Source organism: Silurus aristotelis, assembly GCF_946808225.1.
Source record: "Silurus aristotelis genome assembly, chromosome: 22".
NCBI classification, from domain to species: domain Eukaryota; kingdom Metazoa; phylum Chordata; class Actinopteri; order Siluriformes; family Siluridae; genus Silurus; species Silurus aristotelis.
Window position 1 is genome coordinate 8,453,008 of NC_139595.1, and position 13,654 is coordinate 8,466,661.

At 36.9% G+C, this 13,654-nt stretch overlaps 1 long non-coding RNA gene across 1 annotated transcript; it reads right to left on the reverse strand.

Annotated features, from left to right (window-relative positions):
* Positions 1-1,253: 1,253 nt before the first annotated feature.
* LOC310717844 lies at positions 1,254-13,654 on the reverse strand. Its single transcript, XR_014530973.1, has 2 exons — positions 13,592-13,654; positions 1,254-1,424 (listed from the first exon to the last, which is right to left on the reverse strand). It is a non-coding gene; the product is annotated as an uncharacterized lncRNA (long non-coding RNA).

A 13,654-nucleotide genomic window follows, 5' to 3' on the forward strand; every position in this document is an offset into this window, starting at 1 on the left:
TTAGAGGCTTAAATAAACACGATCCGACAGGACAGAAGCATTTTTCAGTCCCAAGGCTAGCACAATGTTTAAAAAAGTGTAAAAATCATGCAGTTTGCCTTGAGAAATTAAGTTTTCAGCTCAGTCCAGTTCAATCTATAATGATAAATGATATCATTAAACACTGGTTCATATATTGTGTGTTGTGAATTCCGATTGTTGTTGGTGTGTGTAAACACATTGATTTGTGTGCTATGAGGTGTGCGTACATAGAGAACCTAATCTGTCAATGATAGGGATCCGTAAAATGGATCGTTTGTTTTATAGTGCGTACAGAATGTGTGCATTGTATATGAAGGCAGTGTTGTGTCAGATGCTGGTTTCGTTGAACCCATATCGTGTGATATATTGTGTGTATTCGACAGTATTTGATACTGAGTGAGTGATGGATCATGTTAATGTTCAGCTCTGGAAGAAGACAAATGAGCACATAATACATCACTACGTAGTAGCAAACATATCGCTCAAGTGCTTGCATGTGCTTGTGTGTGTGTTTTTCTGAAGTGGGACAGCACATAGATTTTTGGAAGTGCATTACACGTTCATGCTTACATTCAGATTGTTCCCACAGCACTTTTGTTCTTCCAAACTGCTGCTGTTCAGATCTTCCTCATTTGAGTCACCATTCTTATTTTTGCTCCCATTTTTATTTGGCAAATGGTGAACATGAGCAGTGTGATGTAAAAATGAATCCCAATAACAACTAGATAAATTCCCACATAAACTATATATAAGCAGGAAATATTTCAAAGGTCCATGAGATTTTGTTCTATTTTTCTCTAAATGAGGATATGAAGAAACTTGCTATGATTAACAACACAACAGATTTGATACAACTTAGTATCAATTTTCTTTAACCACTATGCTTATGCTTCTAGGACCTGTAATCAATTCCACTCTTATGCTGCATTCAGCTTATGGTTGAAACTTGTAATTTACAACCACCAATCATTATAGCTCAATGGAAAAAAAAATTATTTAAAATGCCTCAAATTGGATTAGTCTTTTCAACCATGATTCGTATTTTGTTTATACAGTGCCTTCAGGTCATTCCTACACACAGCATCAGAAAAAAGCAAAGTAGCACTTTGTTACATTTAAATGAGGTATACTGTGTATACAAGTATTTATTTTAGATCAGTCAACATACACATATATTTGCTTGTTAAATCTAAAACACAGACTGTAATGTAAAGTTCAATACACATGTCAAGTTTTCAAGTCAAGTCAAGTTTATTTGTATAGCGCTTTTCACAACAGACATTGTCTCAAAGCAGCTTTACAGAAAACAACAGTGAAGGTGAATGGTGTGCGTTTGTCCCTGATGAGCAAGCCGTGGCGACAGTGGCAAGGAAAAACTCCCTTAGATGATATGAGGAAGAAACCTTGAGAGGAACCAGACTCAAAGGGGAACCCATCCTCATATGGGTGACATCAAGAGTTTGGTCATAAATCTTTCAACAATACAGAACAATTTGTGATCATCATAGATCCAGCATCAGCTTCTCCATGCCAGGGCCTTTCAACACTCGGCATCTACTTCTCCATGATCATCCATAGGTCCATAATCTTCACGAGGTGGGACGTGACTGGAGCTGGCCAAACCTCAGGATGCCTCGGGATGGGGAGAGAAAGAGAAGCAGTGGAGAGGAATTAGCGTAGCTGCTGTTCATGATATTAACAGCACAAGTTGATAATGTCCATGTAATCATATATTCTGGAGCACAAGGTTGTGATGTGATGTGTGTGATGTGTGTTATGTGTAGGCTTTGCTAAAAAGATATGTTTTTAATCTACACTTAAACTGGGAGAGTGTATCTGAACCCCGAACACTGTCAGGAAGACTATTCCAGAGTTTAGGAGCTAAATGTGAAAATGCTCTACCGCCTTTAGTGGACTTTGCTATTCTAGGAACTACTAGAAGCCCAGAGTTTTGAGATCTCAGGGAGCGTGACGGATTGTAGCGTGTTAAAAGACTGGATAGATACATGGGAGCCAAACCATTTAGTGCTTTATAAGTGAGTAGCAGTAGTTTGTAGTCTATTCGAAACTTAATAGGAAGCCAATGTAGGGACGATAAGATTGGGGTTATATGATCGTATTTTCTTGACCTAGTAAGAACTCTTGCTGCGGCATTCTGAACTAACTGAAGCTTGTTTATTAATGATGCAGGACATCCACCTAGTAATGCATTACAGTAGTCTATTTTAGAGGTCATAAACGCATGGACGGGCTTCTCTGCATCAGATATAGATAACATATTTCTTAGCTTAGAAATATTTTTAATGTGAAAGAAGGCTGTTTTTGTAACTTGATTGATGTGATTTTTAAAAGATAAGTTGCTGTCTAAAATAATTCCCAGGTCTTTTACCGTTGAACTAGTAGTTACAGAACAACCGTCTGAGATGCTGGAGCTTCTGTGTACTATTTTTTGGGCCGATGAGCAAAATCTCAGTTTTATCAGAATTTAATAGCAGAAAGTTATGGGTCATCCAATCTCTTATTTCTTCAACACACTCAGTTATGCGAGCTAATTGAGCTGTATCGCCTGGTTTGGATGAAATATATAGCTGGGTATCATCAGCATAACAATGGAAGCTAATTCCATGCCTTCTAATAATATTTCCTAATGGAAGCATGTATATTGTAAAAAGCAGGGGTCCTAGAACTGACCCTTGTGGCACGCCATAATTTACTAGCATTATCCTGAATAGCTCTCCATTTAAATCTACGAAATGGTAACGATTGGACAGGTAGGATTTAAACCAGCTTAATGCCTGTCCCTGAATACCGATGTAATTCTGTAAGCGATCGAGGAGAAGATCATGATCTATAGTGTCGAACGCAGCACTAAGATCTAGTAAAACTAATAGGGAGATGTAGCCTTGGTCTGAAGCTAAAAACAGGTCGTTAGTGATTTTAACTAGAGCAGTTTCTGTGCTATGATGGGGCCTAAAACCTGACTAAAACTCTTCAAAGATATTGTTCTCCTGCAAGTGGTTACATAACTGGGCAGCGACAATCTTTTCTAAAATCTTAGACATAAATGGGAGATTTGAAATTGGTCTGTAATTCGATAGCGTGTTTGGATTCAGATTAGGTTTTTTGATGAGGGGCTTAATAACTGCTAACTTGAGGGATTTAGGGACATGACCTAACGATAGTGAGGAGTTAATAATATTGAGAAGAGGCTCACCAGCTGTATATAACACTTCCTTCAGTAGTTTAGTGGGAATTGGATCTAACTGACATGTTGTTGATTTAGCTTTCATAATAGCATCATACAGCTCTTCCTGTCCTATACATGTAAAACAGTGTAGTTGTGGGGTTGTAAGTACGATTGTGTCGGGAGATGCTGTCAGAAGTCGAACTGCCACAATTGTTTTTCTAATGTTATCTATTTTTTCAGTGAAGAAATTCATAAAGTCTTCACTATTAAACTGTGATGGAACACATTTTTCAGATCCCTGATTTGTTGTTAATTTAGCGACTGTACTGAAAAGGAACCTGGGATTGTTTTGTTATTTTCTATGAGTTTGCTCAGGTGTTTAGCTCTAGCAGCTTTTAGCGCCTGTCTGTAGCTAAGCATACTGTCTTTATACGCAATTCTAAATACCTCCAATTTAGTTTTCCTCCATTTTCTCTCCAGATTACGTGTTGTTCTCTTTAGGGCATGCGTATGACTATTATACCAAGGTGCAGGTGCTTGTTCTCGAACCTTTTTTAACCGGATGGGGGCAACAGTGTCTAAAGTGCTAGTGAGGATAAGGTCTATGTTGTTCGCCATCTCATCAAGATGATCAGCAGTTATGGGTTTAATGTGAAATTGAGATAAATCAGGCAGGTTATTTATGAATTTGTCCTTAGTGGTTGGAACAATAGTCCTACCAAGTCGATACCGTGGTGAAACACGGATAATCTGCTCTACCGGTAGTGTGTACAGTAGGAGATAATGGTCTGTGATGTCATCACTCTGGGGTAAAATATCTATATCAGTGACGTCTGCTCCGTAGGATATTATTAAGTCTAGTGTGTGGTTAAAACGGTGGGTTGGTCTGGTGACGTTTTGTTTAACTTCAGAAGAGTTTAGTAAATCGACAAATGATAATCCTAGGGCATCGTTTGCATCATCTACATGAATATTAAAATCTCCTACAAGCAGCACTTTATCAAAACTGATCAAGAGGTCTGAGAGAAAACAAGCAAACTCATGAAGAAAATCAGCGTAGGGCCCTGGGGGTCTGTACACGGTGACCAGAGCGAGTTTTCTATGCATGTCTGAAAGTGCAATTTTAAGAACGAGCACTTCAAATGATTTAAAGCTGAATCCTAATCTCTGACTAACATTAAGAGAAGCACTATAAATGGTTCCTACACCCCCCCCACGACCAGTCTGACGGGGCTCATGCTTATAAACATATCCTGACGGTGTCGACTCGTTTAGACCCATATAATCACCTGGTTTAATCCAGGTCTCAGTGAGACAGAGTGCATCGAGATTATTATCTGTGATCATCTCATTTACAATCAGTGCTTTTGGTGCAAGTGATCTAATGTTTAAAAGACCGAACTTTAGAACTTTGTTGTGTTTGTTTATCTGGCATTTTTCAGTTTTAACTGCAATAAGATTATTTCTGGATCTTGTGTATGTAATTCTTGGTTTTACTACCCGAGGAATAGATTCGGTTTCTATAAACTGGGCTGTGTGTGAACTTGTAACTATTTGGTCTGTAGTATGCGTGTTCTTATAGTTGAAGATTTCTTGATGTCTTACCAGTCAGATGGTGTGAAGTATCCTAGAGATGTTATCTGATAGCACTGCTGCTCCAACTCTGCTGGGGTGCAGGCCATCAGGGAGGAAGAACCTAGGACGCTCCCAGAAACAGTTCCAGTTATTAACAAAGAGAAGTTTATGTTCTCGACACCATGACTGTAACCATTCATTTAGAGCTAAAAGTCTACTAAACTTCTCAGCCCCTCGCTGGTAAGTGGAAAGAGGTCCTGACACAATGATCCTCGTTGTGGGTGATGTGCTGCGTACCGTCTCCACCAGGATCCTGAAGTCCCTCTTTAAGATCTCCGTTTGCCGCAGCCTGGTGTCGTTTGGCTGCATTCAAAACCACACATAATGGTTTTGAATGTCAAAATTGCAGAGAGCTTTAAAACATGATGATGTTCTGACCAACAAATTACTATTCTGAATCTGACACTACAGTACATGTTTCACAAGTACAAACAGTGATCATTATAGCTGTTAGCATAAAAAAGATTTAAATACTAGACATTTGTATATTCTCTTCAGACAGACTGCGTTTCTTTCACTTTTAGAACAAATGTTACAGTATGTAGAACATAACATAGATGCTCCTACTACAATTGAATTCTGTTATATTGGCAAAAATTGTTCTGCACAAGACTACATATAATGTTCTTTAATAAATATATAACATAATCATTTTAAATCATTGTATAAGAGGAATAAAACACTTTGGGTGGTGACACACAACAGCCAACACCTGATACTATTTTAGTCCTCAATGGACAGTATTATGTGGCATTATTGCTACTGTTTTTAATTAACAAGTACACATTTACAACATAAAATATTTTATATAATTAATATTTTAAGTCTTGTGCAACTACCTACCGTAATTTCCAAACTATTAAGTGCACCCTAATATAAGCCGGACCCACTGAATTTTACAAAGATTTTTATTTTGAACATAAATAAGCCGCACCTGTCTATAAGCCGCATGTCTACATTCAAACTAATGAACAAAAGACAGTGTCTGTTACACGGCTTGTATCTAAACAGTAGCCTACTAATTAAGTCATGGTTCACTCTCTTCCTCCTTCCTTTCACAACTATTTCTCTCGAGAGTTTTTCTTTTGGCATCGTCGTGCGTTTAAAAATCACCATCGGTGAAGCTTTTCTCCGGATGCCGTGCAGCTCAGAACACAGGTGAAGTGCAGTTTTTCATGCCTGGTTGTTTTTAGTGTGACGAATGATTTGCATTTCCTGTTGACAGTCCGAGTGAGCGGCAGGTCAAACGTCAGAGGAACATCATCCATATTTATGATGTGGTGCGGCCCGATTCAGTGGGAGCGCATCTGATTTAATATAAAGAGTTTCATTGTTTCACCTGAACCCGTTCCGCAATTTCATTGGTCTAATGTTATGGGGCTCAGTTTTTTGGCATGAAGCTTGTAAAACCGGGAAAAAGCCAGGAAAAATCCATGAATTAGACAAAAGTAGCGGCGTATAGGTAAATTGATTTAGCTGTTTCCACTTCTGTAATAACAGCAGCACAACTTTCACTTCTACTAAATATGCTTCTTTTTGATGGAGTACGAAAGCTTCTTAGTGAAGCCAGGTGGAGTTTGTAGGTGATTGGAATAAATACAGTACCTGTTCACACTTCAGTGGCTACTGTAGCATAGTTTCTTTCTTTAGGGCATAAACAAACAACATAAGACATTAGTAAACAGAGCTTAGAGCTGTTAAAGCTTCTTGATGTGGAACTAACACTCTGAATGGAATCAATGTCATAAACTGCTATTTTAATCCAGATCTTCTGAAGAGATCATTCAACATTCAATCCATCAAAATTTGTGCAGCATGGATGACCTTTCTGAAAAAGGGCATTAGTCCCATGGGATTCTTTCTTATAGGGCAGAAAGGGAATAACAAGCCGATATGGTAAAGATCAAACCTGTCTGAACTGATTTCAAATTTCAGATTCAATCCATCGGCAGCTCCAGCAATACGCAGTTATCAGACTGGGAAACTTAATTCTAAACTCAGTCAAGGTTATAGTGTCACAGCAAACAGAGTCCAAGCTGAGACCAAGGGCAAAGTGTACAATATATCATATCCAAGGAATGAATTTTTAATTTTTAATTAAACTTTGTGAATATCAAACAACATCATTAAATGCTTTATCATTAGTGTTAAATATTCATAGCTATAGATAAGACATATCCATTTATGTTTTGTTTCACGGTGGGTTTTCACTTGACTTGGATGAGACATCTGTTTTGCAGAATAAATGCATATTTCTCTGTCCAATCATCTTTAAACATCCTTAAGCTGTATCATTAGTTCACTAATTACACTAGAGATAGTTCATCTATGAAAAGTTTGTGAAAATGCTTCCCATTCATGATGAGTTGCCTTCAGCTAAATAATTTGCATAAATGCATGTCTTTGGATAATCCACAACAGAGAAGCTGCTACCAAAGATGCAATGGTTTTATATTTTAAAAAGTCGATGACCCATGACCATGTTTTTATGGTTTGCATAATCATTTTTATTCAAGTGCTCAGTTTTACCTTCAAATATCTTGCTAGATCTTCATCAAGCCTGCAGTCCACAAGTTGATTGCTGATAAACATGGTCTTTTTCATAGAAAGCCAACCAGGGTAAAATGGACATATTCCATTGAACAAGTAATATAATAATAATAATAATATTACAAGAAAATCATGTTATGATAATAAATAGTTAAACACGTTATTATAACTATAACAAGATTTTAAATTCACACACTGGACTGTGTGTAAAACTGCACCCTCTTCTATAAAGTGCACTATATTCATCCAGTCTCATGGCATTGCATGATATAGTCACAAAATGTAAACTATTTATTCGTGTTCATAGACACGAATTTCCCTATTTTTTCCTGTTTTTGGTGCCTCCGCTAAAGTTTTCTTTCTGCCACTGGATACCACAGACGGCGTATTATTTTTTTTTCATTTTTTAACTTTAAGCACTATTACTCAACATTTCAACAGGAGATTTTATCCTTGTTTGTATTGCTTTCAATTCTGCAATCTACTCACTGTTATAGACCATTGCCAGTGGTTCCTTCAATTTAAAAAACAGTAAATATGTATTCATGGTTGCCTGGGTTCGATCCCCGGTCAGGGAACCAACCCCAGCCACTTTCAGTGGCGGTCCCAAGCACAGATAAATGGGGAGTGTTGCATTAGGAAGGGCATCCAGCGTAAAAACATGTGCCAAATCAAACATGAGGACGATCCGCTGTGGCGACCCCTAACGGGAGAAGCCTATAGAAAGAAATATCAGGTGTCAGCCATTTTGTAGTGGTGTCTTCATTCCCATTCGCTTACTCATTTGTACCCACAATTCACTCTGATTTCAACTTTCAATGTAAACTAACTAAGATACTGTTTCCAATACTGCAACATGACAGTGCAAAAGAAAATCTTCCTTTGAAAATGAAGTTTCGCTAAAACCAAAGTCAGACTGGGCAAAATTTATGCCATTTACTTCTTGTTGTAAGCTTCAAGATACTGACAAGAAGCGCTGGGAAAATGTTCTGTGCATAATGATCAGATTTTTTTATATTTATATGTATTTTTAAATAATGAACATAATGGTAAACAACCATGTGTGTGTACAATTTTACAATAGCCCATAGAGGTTAATAGCAGAGGTGGGAAGTAACGAAGTGCAAATACTTCCTTACTGTACTCAAGTAGATTTTTCTGCTATCAGTCCTTTACTCCACTATTTATTTTTTTTATACATTTTTACTTTTAATCATTACAATTTGACACAAATATCTGTACTTTCTAATTCTTACTATTTTTAAAATAGGCTCGTTACTTTAGTTTTAATCTATTTGGTGACATCAATATTTTTTCTTCTCATTGCGCTCCGTTTTCAGCCTTCAACCAATTTCTCTTCATTGGGGTCAACCTACAACTGGTATCATTTCCTGGCTAAAGGTTTAGTTTTAAATAAACCAATTTACATCGATAACAAATATTCTCTGATTATACAGGTACAGGTATATATATAGGTACAGGTATCACCACATTAACCGTCCGTGTGGAAACATAGCAAAGGTTCCTTTTGGTCGTGATCATTTACGTAATTTAAAACACCATAATTAATTTAAAACCGTATACCCTAAAAAAAAAACATACATTTGCATAAAGCATTCATATTTGTCCATGCCCATGTTAAATAAAGCATTAAAAATGTCTTAATTTAAGGTACATTCAGAACAGAAAAAATGTGCGATAACTTAGAATAATCAAGCTATAAATATTTTAATCAATTGCCAGCCCTAATATTAATATGATGTGAGGTCCAGTTACCAGCATGTCACTAAAACAGGTAGAAGTAACGCTACTTTTACTTAAGTACATGTCAGAGCCCAAACTTCTTTACTTTACGTTAAGTAAAAAAGTATAGTCAGTACTTCAACTTTTACCAGAGTCTTTTAAAACATGAGTATCTGTACTTTTACTTGTGTAAATAATGTGTGTACTTTTGCATGTGTGTCTGAGGGGTACTAATCTATATCTCCCACACTGTAAGTGTTTTTGTATTTGGTTCTACCCACATGTGTCTGTGTGCATATGTCTGTGAGAATGTTTGAAGGGAAGAAGATATTTTTTTTTTTCTCTCTCTTTTGCATGTAGTGTAAACAAAGATTAATTCAACATGCCCAGAGATGATTCGAAAGCTGAAAGGTCACAGTGCAATGCACGAGAGCAGGGTATGACAAATCCTTGAGGTCAGAACTTTTTAATCCATGGGGTATCCCAATATACAAAAAAACAAAACCTTGTAGACAGAGAGACACCATTAAAAATGAAGAATGGGCCTGGGGACCGCAGGTTTGAGGCGACAGCTGCAGAAAGCTTCGGAGAGCTTCGGTTATTGCAATGCTCTGACCCACTTTACAAAGTGTACACTAACTCAAGGCTATAAGTTTTACAGATAAAATTAGACTTCATAAGTAGTTATCCCAAACAAGTTTAGTTTGTAGTACATTTTCACAGTATCTACAGTAATAACAATCAACAGTATCTACAATAAAAACAATTCAGATATGGGTTAAATATATATCAATATCAGATAAGAGTCCTTTAAAATAACGTTGTTTTTTTTACTTTGTTTGTTGAGCTGCAATTTTAATAAACATACTGCATATTGTTTAAGATACATGCTGATGTTATATTTATATCCTTGGCAGTTTCCAACAAAATGCTCCTTAACTGTCAATCGGTTGATGATATTGTCCTCTTTCCTTTTACAGCAGGAAGGCAGAGCTCAACACTGTAAAAATCTTGATTGTTTTATAAAATAATAACAACCAGACACATCCTCAGTTTCTAAACAGTAGCCTAGTTAATAAGCTAGCTTAACATGGACAAAATTGTAGGAATTACTTAATGGCATTTATGTATTGTTACTGGTATGGAAGCTCTGATGGTGTTAGTAAGAGTATCACATTCAGTCTAAGGAAGCAATATGTTCCTACTTTAAAGAGACCCATGCTGCTAAAACACACCTTCAATTCCTCAACCAAGCGATTTCCGGAAAAGTAAATACTGTGTGATAAGATGTTCAACCAAAAAACGCACAACTGGATCACGTTTACTGATAACGATCACAAGGATTGTTCACAAATACTATATATGAATAAAAGTTAGTGGACAATCGGACATTGAATGTAGAACATACAGTGTCTCACAAAAGTGACTACATCCCTCACATTTTAGCAACCATTTTAGTATATCTTTCCAAGGAACAATACTTTAGAAATGAAAATAGCATGTAAAGGCAGACAAACACAATTAATATTATGAATAGGACTTTGCATGGTTAAACGATGTACAGCTGTTATGACTTAGGATTTACTTACTTTTGTTGCTAGTTATTTGGACAATAATGGCTGTATGGGGGGAGTGGTGGCTCCGGCGGTTAGGGCACTGGGTTGCCGGTCGTAAGGTCTGGGGTTCAAGCCCCGGTATCGCCAGGCTGCCACTCTTGGGCCCTTGATCAAGGCCCTTAACCCTCTATGCTCCGGGGGTCCCTTACGAGGGAAATATCAAGGTCCGTGACGTCGGAGTGACGTGGGGCCACCCTCCTGTGGGCTCACCACCTGCAGGAGGGACCGTAAGGGACAGTGTTGTGAGGATTGGGCAGCAGTCGCAGGCGGGGGCCTGCTTAGACTGCTGCCCCCGCGACCCGAATTACGGATAAGCGGGAGTGAATGAATGAATGAATGGCTTTATGTTACGTTATTTTCAGAGGACAGTAAATCTGTACTGCTATACAAGCTGCACATTGACTACACTAAAATATATCCAAGTTTCATTTTTATAGCATTGTCCTTATATACTAAAATATACTAAAATGGTTGCTGAAATGTGAAAGTTCTACTCACTTTTGTGAGAAACTGTAAGTTTTCCAACCAAGATGAAATATATGGAAGGTCTGGAGCCAATCTATCATAGAGAGCACACAAACTAAAATCTAAAAATACATATCCAATTTACCTTTTGGGTTTTCCTGAGATGAGAAGAAACTTGACATGTTGGAGGAGACCAGATTTTTGAGAACATACAAAAATCCCCACAAACTGTTTAGATGCTGAATCTATAGGGCTTTAAATTTACCCATTGCACCACTATTATCCATTTTGTTGCAAATGCTGAGTCTTGTATTTAAAACGATACTTAAGTGACATCAAGTAGCTTTTATAAATTTGTTACCCATATACAACCGATAGAGTACACAATAAAAGAAAATACGATTTCTTTAGAACCAACATAAAACCTACATAAAACATAAAACTACAAAAGCGAACACAGAACTAACTAAAACTGTATAGACTTACCTCATTTACTGTAAATCATTTAACCAGTCGGTGCATAAACAGATAAGGCATTTTGCAGGCTCCTGCAAATTTTGCTGAAATTTCTCCATGTCTCCATGAAATTTCACCTAACTCTTGAGCGTAGTCTCAACAAACAAAAAAAAAGTGTCTAATATCTAAATTCTGACTGTCTTACTGTATCCAAATTCTGATACAGTAACTGTGTGTGAGATTATTTAGACAGAGTTCTGTTGAACAAAATATGCTTATCAGTTACAAAGTGCTCTTTCTCTGCATGCCAGTGTGAATTTCTCCATTCAAACACTAATACATTCTCATCTCCTCTGACATCGGTCTGCCCCTATCCTTCATACCCAGCTGTCCTCCACGCGTGGAAGATTTTTCTTCACTGTAGCTCGAAAAACTTAGAAATTTGCTCCCCCAAGACAGCGCCTGCAACAACCCCACATTTTTCATAGCTCTGGGTCAAAAAAAAAATTTAATGCATCTACCCCAAGTCTCTCATAGCCTTCACTGTTAGCATCAATAAAAATACTGGCCATTGTTTCATCAGACATGTTATTTAGTCTGAGCAATCTGGTTAGACTGTGCATATTTAAAGTTCTTTGGTACCCCTCTTAATATAAATAATAATACATTAATAATGCAAGTAATAACGAAAATGTATATATTATCATCATTATTTTATATTGTCGTTGTTGTTGTTATATTATTATAACATGATTTAAATGATCTCCAGTAAAACAAGACTACAGGGGTACAAATCTTTGTTACCAGCTCATTATTGATCTGAATAAATGTAGATAAATCACAGTGTGCTTGTAAATAGCCCTTTTTTTTTTATAGTAGTGCACTGCTGCTACACAATTACATTAAATTAATGTAAGGCTTTTGCAATTAGCTAATGGTCTAAGGGTGCAGTTAATGTGTTCCTGTTATTCATATGCCTATTTCATCAAAATGGTGTGAGTCAAACACTAGAGAAATACAGAACAGAAGGCATTCGGCTCTGATGAATCACAACACCGCCTAATTGCATTCACACGCTTGCAATTAAAAATTTCAATCATAGTCTCAATCATAATCACGATCCACAATGTGCATTTCTAATTTCTTTCACATCGAAGCAGCCTTGTAATGCACTACTGGTACCAGCAGTATTCTTTGAAATATTCAGCCTAAAGTTTCATGATTTATGAATAATAAATATTTGGAAGAATGATAACTTTCAACACATCTGTGTATATCTAAATGTTGGTGTATACACTGTTTTAGACAATAGTGACATGAACCGACTATTCCCACTGATTCATATCAGCAAAACTTGTTAATGCTATTATTAATATTGATATTGATATCAATAAACGTAAGTAACGAGCCTATTTTTGAAAATGAATTTAATTAGAAAATAAAAGAATTAGAAAGTATAGATATTTGTGTCAAATTGTAATGATTGAAAGTAAAAATGTAAAAAAAATTGTGAATTAATATATTTTATTATATATTATGATAGCCCCAATTACTGTTTGGATTCCCATTTGGTGTAGCAGGTGACATTGCAGCTTTACAAATCCAAGGTTCCTGAGTTGATCCTGAGTTTAGGGTATTGTCTGTTAGGTGGTAAGGTGGACTGGAGCCTAGAAATTAATGAAGGAATCTATGTGTATGGTGCTTTGTGATTTATTAGTGTTCCCAATTATCATCCACTGCAAACAAGTAAGTCAAGTCAAGTCAAGTTTCTTTCTATAGCGCTTTTCACAACAGACATTGTCTCAAAGCAGCTTTACAGAAATCAACAGTCAAGGTGAATGGTGTGCGTTTATCCCTGATGAGCAGCCGTGGCGACTGTGGCGAGGAAAAACTCCCTTAGATGTTATGAGGAAGAAACTTTGAGCGGAACCAGACTCAAAAGGGGAACCCATCCTCATATGGGTGACATCAAGAGTTTGAT